This window comes from Heterodontus francisci, unplaced genomic scaffold (assembly GCF_036365525.1).
Source record: "Heterodontus francisci isolate sHetFra1 unplaced genomic scaffold, sHetFra1.hap1 HAP1_SCAFFOLD_59, whole genome shotgun sequence".
Taxonomy (NCBI): Eukaryota; Metazoa; Chordata; class Chondrichthyes; order Heterodontiformes; family Heterodontidae; genus Heterodontus; species Heterodontus francisci.
The window spans coordinates 3,726,989-3,736,719 of NW_027140758.1; the positions used below are offsets into that span (position 1 = coordinate 3,726,989).

General features: G+C 47.4%; 1 non-coding gene across 1 annotated transcript; it reads left to right on the forward strand.

The window, feature by feature from the left end:
• Positions 1-72, forward strand: trnaw-cca (transfer RNA tryptophan (anticodon CCA)). The gene has a single exon. It is a non-coding gene; the product is annotated as a tRNA-Trp (tRNA).
• The last annotated feature ends 9,659 nt before the right edge of the window (positions 73-9,731 follow it).

A 9,731-nucleotide genomic window follows, 5' to 3' on the forward strand; every position in this document is an offset into this window, starting at 1 on the left:
GAGCTTGTGGCGCAACGGTAGCGTGTCTGACTCCAGATCAGAAGATTGTGTGTTCAAATCACATCAGGCTCAGTTATGTTTTACAGCATCTCAAGTTCCTGGATTTTATCTCAGAAGAAAGTTCGTTCTATTGGAATGTTCAGTGAATGTTTGAATTTCAAGATCAACTTTAATAGATTAAAGTCCTGATTTCTGGTTCCGTTCCATTTCCATGCTCAGTTCTTATTTGACACTGTTTTATATCAGAACAATGTTTCAGGGATGTGATGTGTCCATTGTCTGTGCAATCGCTCTGTCACCCAGTGTGAGAAATAAAACACAAACCGCCCAGCGTGCGGCTCAAACCCATACCTGGCTCTGTCTATAGGCCGCTTAGTTCAGTTGGTTAGGACGCAGTGTTGATAACAACAAGGCTGTGGATTTGATCCCCATGTGCGCTGTCACATGGTCAGTCATTAATCTGACACATTTTTGTAACACTTAAAATCCAACTTTTAGATGCAAACAAGTTTACATAAAATGTCAGAGGAAACTTATTTTGAATAACATCCATTGTATCTTTGTCACTGGTCTGGAATAACACAGAATTCTTTCCAATTATCTTCCATTTCCTGATAAACGTTGAACTCGTGGCCTGTTCTCGTTCATGGTCACGAGCAGCAAAAACAGACAGAGTGAGTCTGACCACCCAGAGATGTGGAAAAGGCTTCAGTTTGGGACAAATGCAGCAAATCAAATGTTCACCCTGCCCCGAGAGAGTCAAAAACTGGGGAAAAGGACACAAGGAGATAGAGAATAAGCTAAAGCAGACAATGTAAATATCTCCCATCCTTGAAATCTCTCTATTCCAATCCAACCTTCAGAGTTGGGTAAATAATTTCAGTGTAAATAGTGCACTTCGAGAGTCAAAACTAAATGGCGATGCAGAATAAAGGAGAACTGCCAAAACCCCAGATTGAACCAGGGATCTTCAGTCGAACACTCTCCCAACTGAGCTATTTCAGTCACACAGACTTGGGATGATAATTGGCAAGTAACATTCGCACCACACAAGTGCCAGGCAATGACCATCTCCAACAAGAGAGAATCTAACCATCTCCACTTGACATTCAATAACATTACAATCACTGAATCCCCCACTATCAACATCATGGGGGTTACAATGGGAAGCCATACAAATAACGTGACTAGAAGAGCAGGTCAGAGGCTTGGAATCCTGAGGTGAGTAATTACAGTGCAGCTGTTGGCTCCACCCCAGGGGCTGAATTTGTTCTGTAAACTATGAAGCAGCTTCCTCTCAAATCCCAGGTTTATGATTAAATCCTCTTACAAAAGCCCCAAAGTGTGATATATTCCTCTCACTCATCCATGACTCCTGACTCCCCAAAGGCTGTCCACCATCTGCAATTCACAAGTCAAGAGTGTGATGGAATACTCTCCACTTGCCTGGATGGGTGCAATTCCAACTCAAGAATCTCAACATGATCCAGGACAAAGCAGCCCGCATGATTGGCACCCCATCTACAAACATTCACTCCCTCCACCATCGACGCACAGTGGCAGTAGTGTGTACCGTCTCCAAGATGCACTGCAGCAATGCACCAAGACTCCTTCGACAGCACCTTCCAAACCAGCGACCTTTACCACCTGGAAGGGCAAAGGCAGAAAATGCAGGGGATACCACCACCTTCAAGTACCCCTCCAAGCCACACATCATCCTGACTTGGAACTATATCGCCGTTCCTTCACAGTCGCTGGGTCAAAATCCTGGAACTCCCTTCCTCACAGCACTGTGGGTGTACCTACCCCACATGGACCGCAGTGGTTCAAGAAGGCAGCTCACCACCACCTTTTCAAGGGCAATTAAGAATGGGCGGTCAATGCTGGCCTAGCCAGCAACGCCCACATCGCATGAATGAATGAATAAAAAAGTGAAGTATCCCTTGTGTCATTGTTTTGGTAGAAAATATAACCCTGGTGGAATTGCCCCTCCCAATCACACCTCACTTCACAGAACAAAGAAAATGGAGAAAATTTATGGCACAGACTGAGACCATTTAGCAATCGTGTCTGTGCCAGCTGAAAAAGAGTGATCCAGCCCAATCCCACTTTCCAGGTCTTGGGAATGGGATCCGAACAGATCTCAGAGCTCACATTATGTGAATGTTCTGTTGAAGTATTGGTGAGCTGATATACCAGGGGAGATTCACACTGTTAGACACGGTGTGAAATACATTCAAGTATTTATAAAACATTACAACATGTGAGTAATCTTCCCCATTGCTTTCTCAGCACTGATGGATTGTGAAGTGGGAGACAGCCAGAAGTCCCATTGGTCCACACTGACCCTGAGCTGAGAATGAAATGAGACAAAGTTCAGACTTCAGCAGCGAGATGCTGCAGAGAGGTAAGAGTCCTGAATCAAGGAGAGACTTTCTCATCCTGCTGTTGAATCTCATTTCAAACACTCCTTGAACTCTCTGCCGAGGAATTCAGAGATGGAGAATGCCTGTAAAATCAGCCTACAAAGGAAATAAAAGACACCCACCGTGGGGCTCAAACCCAAAAACTTGAGATTCAGAGATTCATGCTTTCATTGACTGAGCTCACCATGCCTGAGACAGTGTCCCTGTCCTGTCTGTTATTGGACAGTGCAGCTGTTGGCTCCATCCCAGGGGCTGAATTTTTTCTGTAAACCATGAACCAGCTTCCTCTCAAATCCCAGGTTTATCAATAAATCCTCTTACAAAAGCCCCAAAGTGTGATATATTCCTCTCACTCAACCAGAATAAAAGTTACATCTTTTGCTCTTTTTACCTTCCAAACATTAACTTCTATTTTGCTCAGCATTTATTTCTCTCTCCTTTTTATGTTGTGCATTTCCTAATAAACATTTCATTTCAATTATTTATGAGGGATGAAATGAACAGAAGAGATTTTCTGCAATGGTACCAGGGGTGTGGGACAGAGTGAGTGGTTCGGATCTGGAATACACTGCCTGAGAGTGCTGGAGGCAGATTCAATCGTGGCTTTCAAAAGGGAATTGAATAAACACCTGAATAGAGAACATTTGCAGGGTTACAATGAAAGGGCAGAGGAGTGGAATTAGCTGATTTGCTCTTGCAAAGAGCTGTCATGGACATGATGGACTGAATGGTCTCCTTCTGTACTGTAACCATTTGATTCCTTGATTCTAACTCTGTCAAAGTTGTTCTGAACTTGCTCTGCTCCAAGGAGAACATCCCCAGCTTTTCCAGTCTCTGCACATAACTGAGGTTATGAGGAACCATGGGGAACCCACTGTAAACCTTCCTCCAGACAGAAATACAACTGTTCACCACCAAACTGTGACCCAGCTGTTCACATGATTTGGATGTGGGGACCAAATGTAGTATTTCCAAGTTTGCAGATGACACAAAACTAGGTGGGAATGTGTGTTGTGAGGAAGATGCAAAGCGGCTTCACGGGGATTTGGACAGACTTAGTGAGTGGACAAGAAAGTGGCACATGGAATATAATGTGAAAAGATGTGAGGTTGTCCACTTTGGTAGGAGAAACAGATGTGCAGATTATTTCTTAAATGGTAAGAGATTAGAAAGTGTAGATGGACAAAGGGGCCTGGGTGTCCTTGTCAGTAAGTGACTGAAAGCTAACATGCAGGTGCAGCAAGCAATTAGGAAGGCGAATGACATGTTAGACTCTATCGCAAGAGGATTTGAGTACAGGAGTAGTGAAGTCTTGCTTCAATTGTATATAACCTTGGTTGGACTGCACTTTGGAATACTGTGTGCAGTTTTGGTCCCCTTACCTTCGGAAGAATATCATTGCCATCGAGGGAGTACAACGAAGGTTCACCAGACTTGTTCCCGGGGTGGCGGGACTGTCCTATGAAGAGATTTTGGGGAAACTGGGCCTGTATTCTCTAGAGTTTCGAAGAATGAGAGGTGATCTCATTGAAACTGACCATGTATTTAAAGGGATAGACAGGGTAGATGAAGCTATTTCCTCCGGTTGAGGAATCTAGAACCAGGGGACACAATTTCAACATAAGGGGAAAGTCACTTAGGACAAAGATGAGGAGAAATTTCTTTACTCAGAGGGTTGTGAATCTTTGGAATTCTCTACCCCAGAGGGCTGTGGAAGCTCAGTCATTGAGTATGTTTAAAGCAGAGATTGACAGATTTCTAAATACAAATGACATAGGGGATATGGAGATAGTGTGGGAAAAAGGCATTGAAGTGGACGATCAGTCATCATCATATTGAATGGCGGGGTCGGCTCAATGGGCTGAATGGCCTACTCCTGCTCCTATGTTCCTATCAGTCTGCAAACTTCATATCCATGCTGTCATTGTCCCTTTTATTCCATGGGCTTCAGTTTTACTGGCAGTCCAGTATGTGACATCATCAAGAAGGTTTTCAATAAGTTAAATAAGGAGAAATTGTTTCCAGTGGCAAAAGGGTCAGTAACCAGAGGATGTATTTATCAGGTGATTGAGAAAAGAACCAGAGGCGAAATGAGGAATGATTTTTTATACAGTGATGTGTTGTGATCTGGAATGCACTGTCTGATCAGGACTTGAAAGCAGATTCAGTAGTAACTTTGAAAAGCAATAGGGATAAATACTGGATGGAAAATGGACAGATTACAGGAAAAAGCTGAGCATCAGAACTAATTGGATAACACAACCAAAGAGACAGCATTGACACAATGGACCAAATGGTCTCCTTCTTTGGATATCATTCTATGGTTTTATGAACATAATGTTGATACAATTCGCTGAGTTGGAAGGGAAGTGAACCCAGATTCCGGGTATTCTAAACACCAGACCCAAACCAACTGAACAAGCCTGTTGTTTAATCTCTGTTTTTCACACCAGCTTCTCCTCGCTCTTTCTGTGTTTCCAGCCTGGTCTGTTCCTCTGACCTTCATTCCTGACACTCTATTGAGAATGGCCAACTCACTGTACCTCTCACACACACCGTCACTCCACCCCTTCACCCACTTCCAAACCTCTCTGTTCAACAGTACCTCACATCTGCTCCTCTGCTCCATTAATATAACAGGAAAACATTTTCAAACAGACATTTCTAGACAGTGAACGTTCCAGTAAGACAAGGTAAAGATCAGATTCATTCACTTTAAACACAGAGAGAGCAGCTCTCCCTGTTCAGTCTAAGGAGCAGATGTAGTTTCACTCCCATTAGTCTTGGAGACATGGGCCAGAATTTTAAGGGACCGTTGGAGACGGGAATGGAGGCTGGGGAGGGGGAGGGGGGTGGATAAGATAGGGATGGAAGACGTCGGACCGGATTTTTCTGTCGGCGGCTGACATGGAGGGCAGACTTCGCACATCCACACGGCAAGAAGGCATTTAAAGTATTTATGAGTCCAATTGTCAGCAATTTTATTCACTGGGTTCAATTGAAATAATAGTGCACGGGAACCACGGGGCTTCAGAGCCTCGCCTGGTTAAAGGAGGTGACTGGGAGGTGGGAGCTGAGTGTTGGCTTCACTGGGAAGCTATCGGGTGAGGCAGCGTAACTTGGCAGCAAGGGTGGAGGGGGAAAGGGCATCGGGAAACACTGTCAGGAGTGGGGGCCAATGTGCCAGCTCTGCAGGGGGAACAACATCAGGATGCCATTGGGGCAGTGCCACCTCATTGAGGATGACAAGTGAGGTAACTGTGACTGGGTGTTGTTTACTGTGAAGGCCTTGCATTCAGGGAGGGGCAACCTCTCATGGGCCTCATTCACCCTGGATTCGCGGCTCCCATTGAAGAGGAGGAGGAGTAGAGAGGAAGGGAGGGAGGCCCAGGCACCAGCAGGGGCACCACAGCTGCTTGGGGGCCCACAGGAGGGCCAGCCTCGAACAGGAGGCTGGAGAAGGAGGCAGAGGAACACGTCAGCCGAGGTTCAACTACCTGCAGATGTCCGAGTGACAGTGTTTCCACAGACTGCGCCTCTCCACGGAGGTTGTCACTGATCTCTCTGCCATGATGGGACTTGGTGGGCACCTGATGCCAGTGTCACTGAAGGTCACCGTGCCACTGAACGTCTACACCAGCATATCATTGCGGGGATCCACTGGAGAAATGTGTGGAATCTCACAGTCTGTGGTGAATCAGTGCATCAAGGAGGTCACCAATCTCCTGTTCAGGAGGGCCGGTGACGATGTGCACATTGATCCAAACAGTCAAGCTGAAAGGGCTATAGGATTCGTGGCCATCGCTGGATTCCCCCAGGTGTAGGATGCCATTGACTGCACCCATGTGACCATCAAGGCTCCCGCAGACCAGCCAGCAGCCTTCAACAGGAAGGGCTTCCACTTGCTCAGTGTGTAACTGGTCTGTGACCATCACAAATGCATCCTACAGGTGTGTGCACAAATCCCGGGAAGCAGTCACAACGCCTGCATACCAAGGCAGTCGCAGGTACCAGAACTTTTCCGTGGCCCCATGCGCTTTCTGAGATGGATCCTTGGAGACAAGGGCAACCCAGTGAGAACATGAGTACTGACGCCTGTGAGGAACCCACACAAGAATGCAGAGGAGAGGTACAACACATGCCACGGGTCAACCCGAGCGACCAACAAAGAGGCCATTGGTCTCCTGAAGATGAGATTCAGGCACTTAGATTGTTCCTGTGGAGCCCTTCAGTATGTCCCGGCGAGGGTCTCGCATATCGTGGTGTTTTGCTGTGCACTGCACAATCTGGCATTACAGAGGGGTGAGGTGTTGACTCGTGAGGATATCATGGAGCGTGATGGCTCCTCTGATGATGAGGATGTGGAGGAGGATGCTGCTCAGGCAGTGCCAGATGAAGGACCTCAGGCACAGCAGGAAAGCCACCATGAGATACACACAAGGGAGACACGAGACACCCTTATACATTCACGTTTCCTTTGAGCCTTACCACCTTCTGGAACCAAGGCAATAAAGCCTGAGCTTTAAGCAGCCCTGTTGTCACCTCTTTCCTTCCACACTACAGTGCCCAGGTACACATCGCACACTGGCAAAGCTGAAGCTTTGTGAACTCAGGGCTTGGTCCCTCACTTACAGCCCCTTGGGAGGAAGGGTTTAAATGAAGTCCCAAAGGGCATCAACAATAGGAAGGAGACATAGTGAGAGAACATCATTTCTTTATTCTGTGTGACACCAAACACAACCCTATCCATCTGGAATGTACATTCACCCGTGAACCCCTCAGTGAATCTAGGTGCTCTTCTTAAATCTTTTCCGGGTGCTCCTACGTGGTGCTCCCCCTGCTCTGTCAGCTGAGGTGGAGACAGGCTGCTGACCTTGATGCTCCATGGCTTGGGATGACATTGGCGACCGTCCTCTGGCTGCCTGAGGCCTGGAGGGCCCTGGCACACTGAGCGCCTCCTGCACAGGTGCAGGGACACTCTCTGTCATCAAGGATGATGGAGGTGCTGGCATCACTGGTGTCACTGGCAGAGGGACTTTGGAATTACTGTCCACACCAGGAGCACCCTGAGAGGAGACCCCAGATGTAGCAGCCAGCTGCTCCTCCCCCTTATAAGACACATTTGTACCTCCCTGCTGACCTGAGAGGGATGTGGACCTGGTGAAGAGTTCAGGTGCCTCGTCCCCCCTCTCACCTTGTCACCGCTGGATGGAGCTCATGGACAAAGTGATGGAGTGCAGGTCTGCGCACATCTCCGGCAGCCACTGATTGGTCGGCTGGATCTGGCTCTCCATCAGAGTCACCAATCTCTCAAGGAAGGAAGCCAGACACACCCCCATCAGAGACAGTACAGCATGCAAGGCCTGGATGGACTCCTCCATCATCCGAACTTGGGTACACATAACCTCCGGCAACTCTGCCAGATGTTGCCTGACCTCTCACTGCAGCTGCAGCATTTCCCCTGTTGCTGGTGACACCACAGGCACGTCATCAGCCTGGGGCACAGCATGGGCCTGGCCTCCCACAGACCACCAACTCCCAGTGGCCTCGGCTGTCACAGCCTCCGCCAGCTGCCCGGGCCTGTCTGTGATGTGCTCATCAGTTTGTATGCCAGAATCTAACCGCGAACGGATACCCACCAACATGAGGGTTTCTGTGCTGGTGGAGGGTGCAGGGGAATGAGGTGATGGTGCACCCTCTGAGGCTCCCTCCTCCTCCTCAGACGTGTCCGGCTGTCCCCCAGTCTCTCCAGCTCTTTGCTTTTGTCGTTCATCCGGGCCTGCATGTGAAAACAGGGACATTGAAATGTTAGGGTCTGCCCATCACGACATTCCAACCACCCCTACTGTGCAGCTCCATTGATGCAGTGGTGAACAGATGAGCAGTGTGGCTCCTTTGCAGCGGATGCTCCCTTGTGCCCCAGGAGATGTTCACTCACTCTCTTGGGTAGGTGACCCTGTCTCTCCATCAGCTGTGGAGCAGCTGCTTTGCTGCCCAGCCAGTTCTATGGCCTCCTCCTCCATCGGGATGAGGACATGGAGATAAGGCACTCCACCGCCAGTCTTGACACGCTCTTTCCAATTGTGGGATGTCTTTTCCTGCAGCCACAATGATGAACAAAGTTAGTCTCCCAGCGGGGACAAGCACAACATCTCTGATGGTGATAGTCCAGCAGTCCATGATGGGGACACACGTATTCCTCCTGCATGTGGCCCCTCTCAAGGGACTGTGTGAGGTTATACAATGACATAATTCAAGTTAAATATAGAACAGAAACCATGGTAACAGGGAGATGTGGTTCGTGAAGTCATTCGCGCCCCTTGATTGGACAAGCTCGGCAGCAGCAGCGTACACCTAAGACAGCATAAAACTCACAAGCTTTTGGTTGTAGAGTCAGTGTGTTTTACCTGCTGGAGTGAGCAGCTGATAAAGTTAGCCTGAAGAAGTGTCAAGAAAGGAGAGAAGACCACAACCCAGCTTGTTTTCCAGAAAATCTTTAAAAGACCCTGAGAAGTCCACTGAGTTAATTCATCTTATCGCATGTCTTTGAAGAATGCCTGCTAAAATTAATTCTCAATGCCTTCTGAAAAGAACTGTTCTAAAATACCCTACTGACCTGTCTACCTATACTCAGAAGTTAGACTGTATTCCAATTTTGGAGCAACGTATCTCATCTGATGTTTTCTTCAAAAATGAGCAAGTAAACAGCCCAAGAGGTTTTTTTTTGTGTTTGTGACATGTTGGAGAAATGTTCTTAGCTTTGCTAATTATTACTTAACTTTGTAGAAGCAGAAAAGCAGGAGACAGCTTGTAGCTAATCTAACCACAACCAACGGTCATAAAATGTAGACAGAGCAGCTAACCACAATCAGACGTTATGGCCAGATATGGTGTCTGAAGTGGGCATTGAATTAAGGAACTAGCTTGTTATTGTTGAAACTGATGTTTTGCTGACCTCGGACCCTGCATGGTGCACCGTTACGTAGGCAGTCTTGTGGGTGCTTATCTAATTGTGAAACTGTTAGCTCTTCCTCTTTTATACTATATAAGTCCACGGCGATCTGTAGCTTTTTGGGAGTAGCACTGGACCGCCTTTAGGTAAGGTGTTATATCCCATGATATCATGCAATAAAGTGTTAGTTCTCAACGTCTGAGTCCGGAGAATTTGTTCAACAATTGGGCACAATCTGGATTTTCTCCAACAGTTTGGCGTAGTTGGCAGGATCCCTGAGTTCACGGGATCCAAAAGAACCTAGTGAAAAAATAATCAACAGGATCAGGGGTAAGTCAACCTTTCTGCAACCC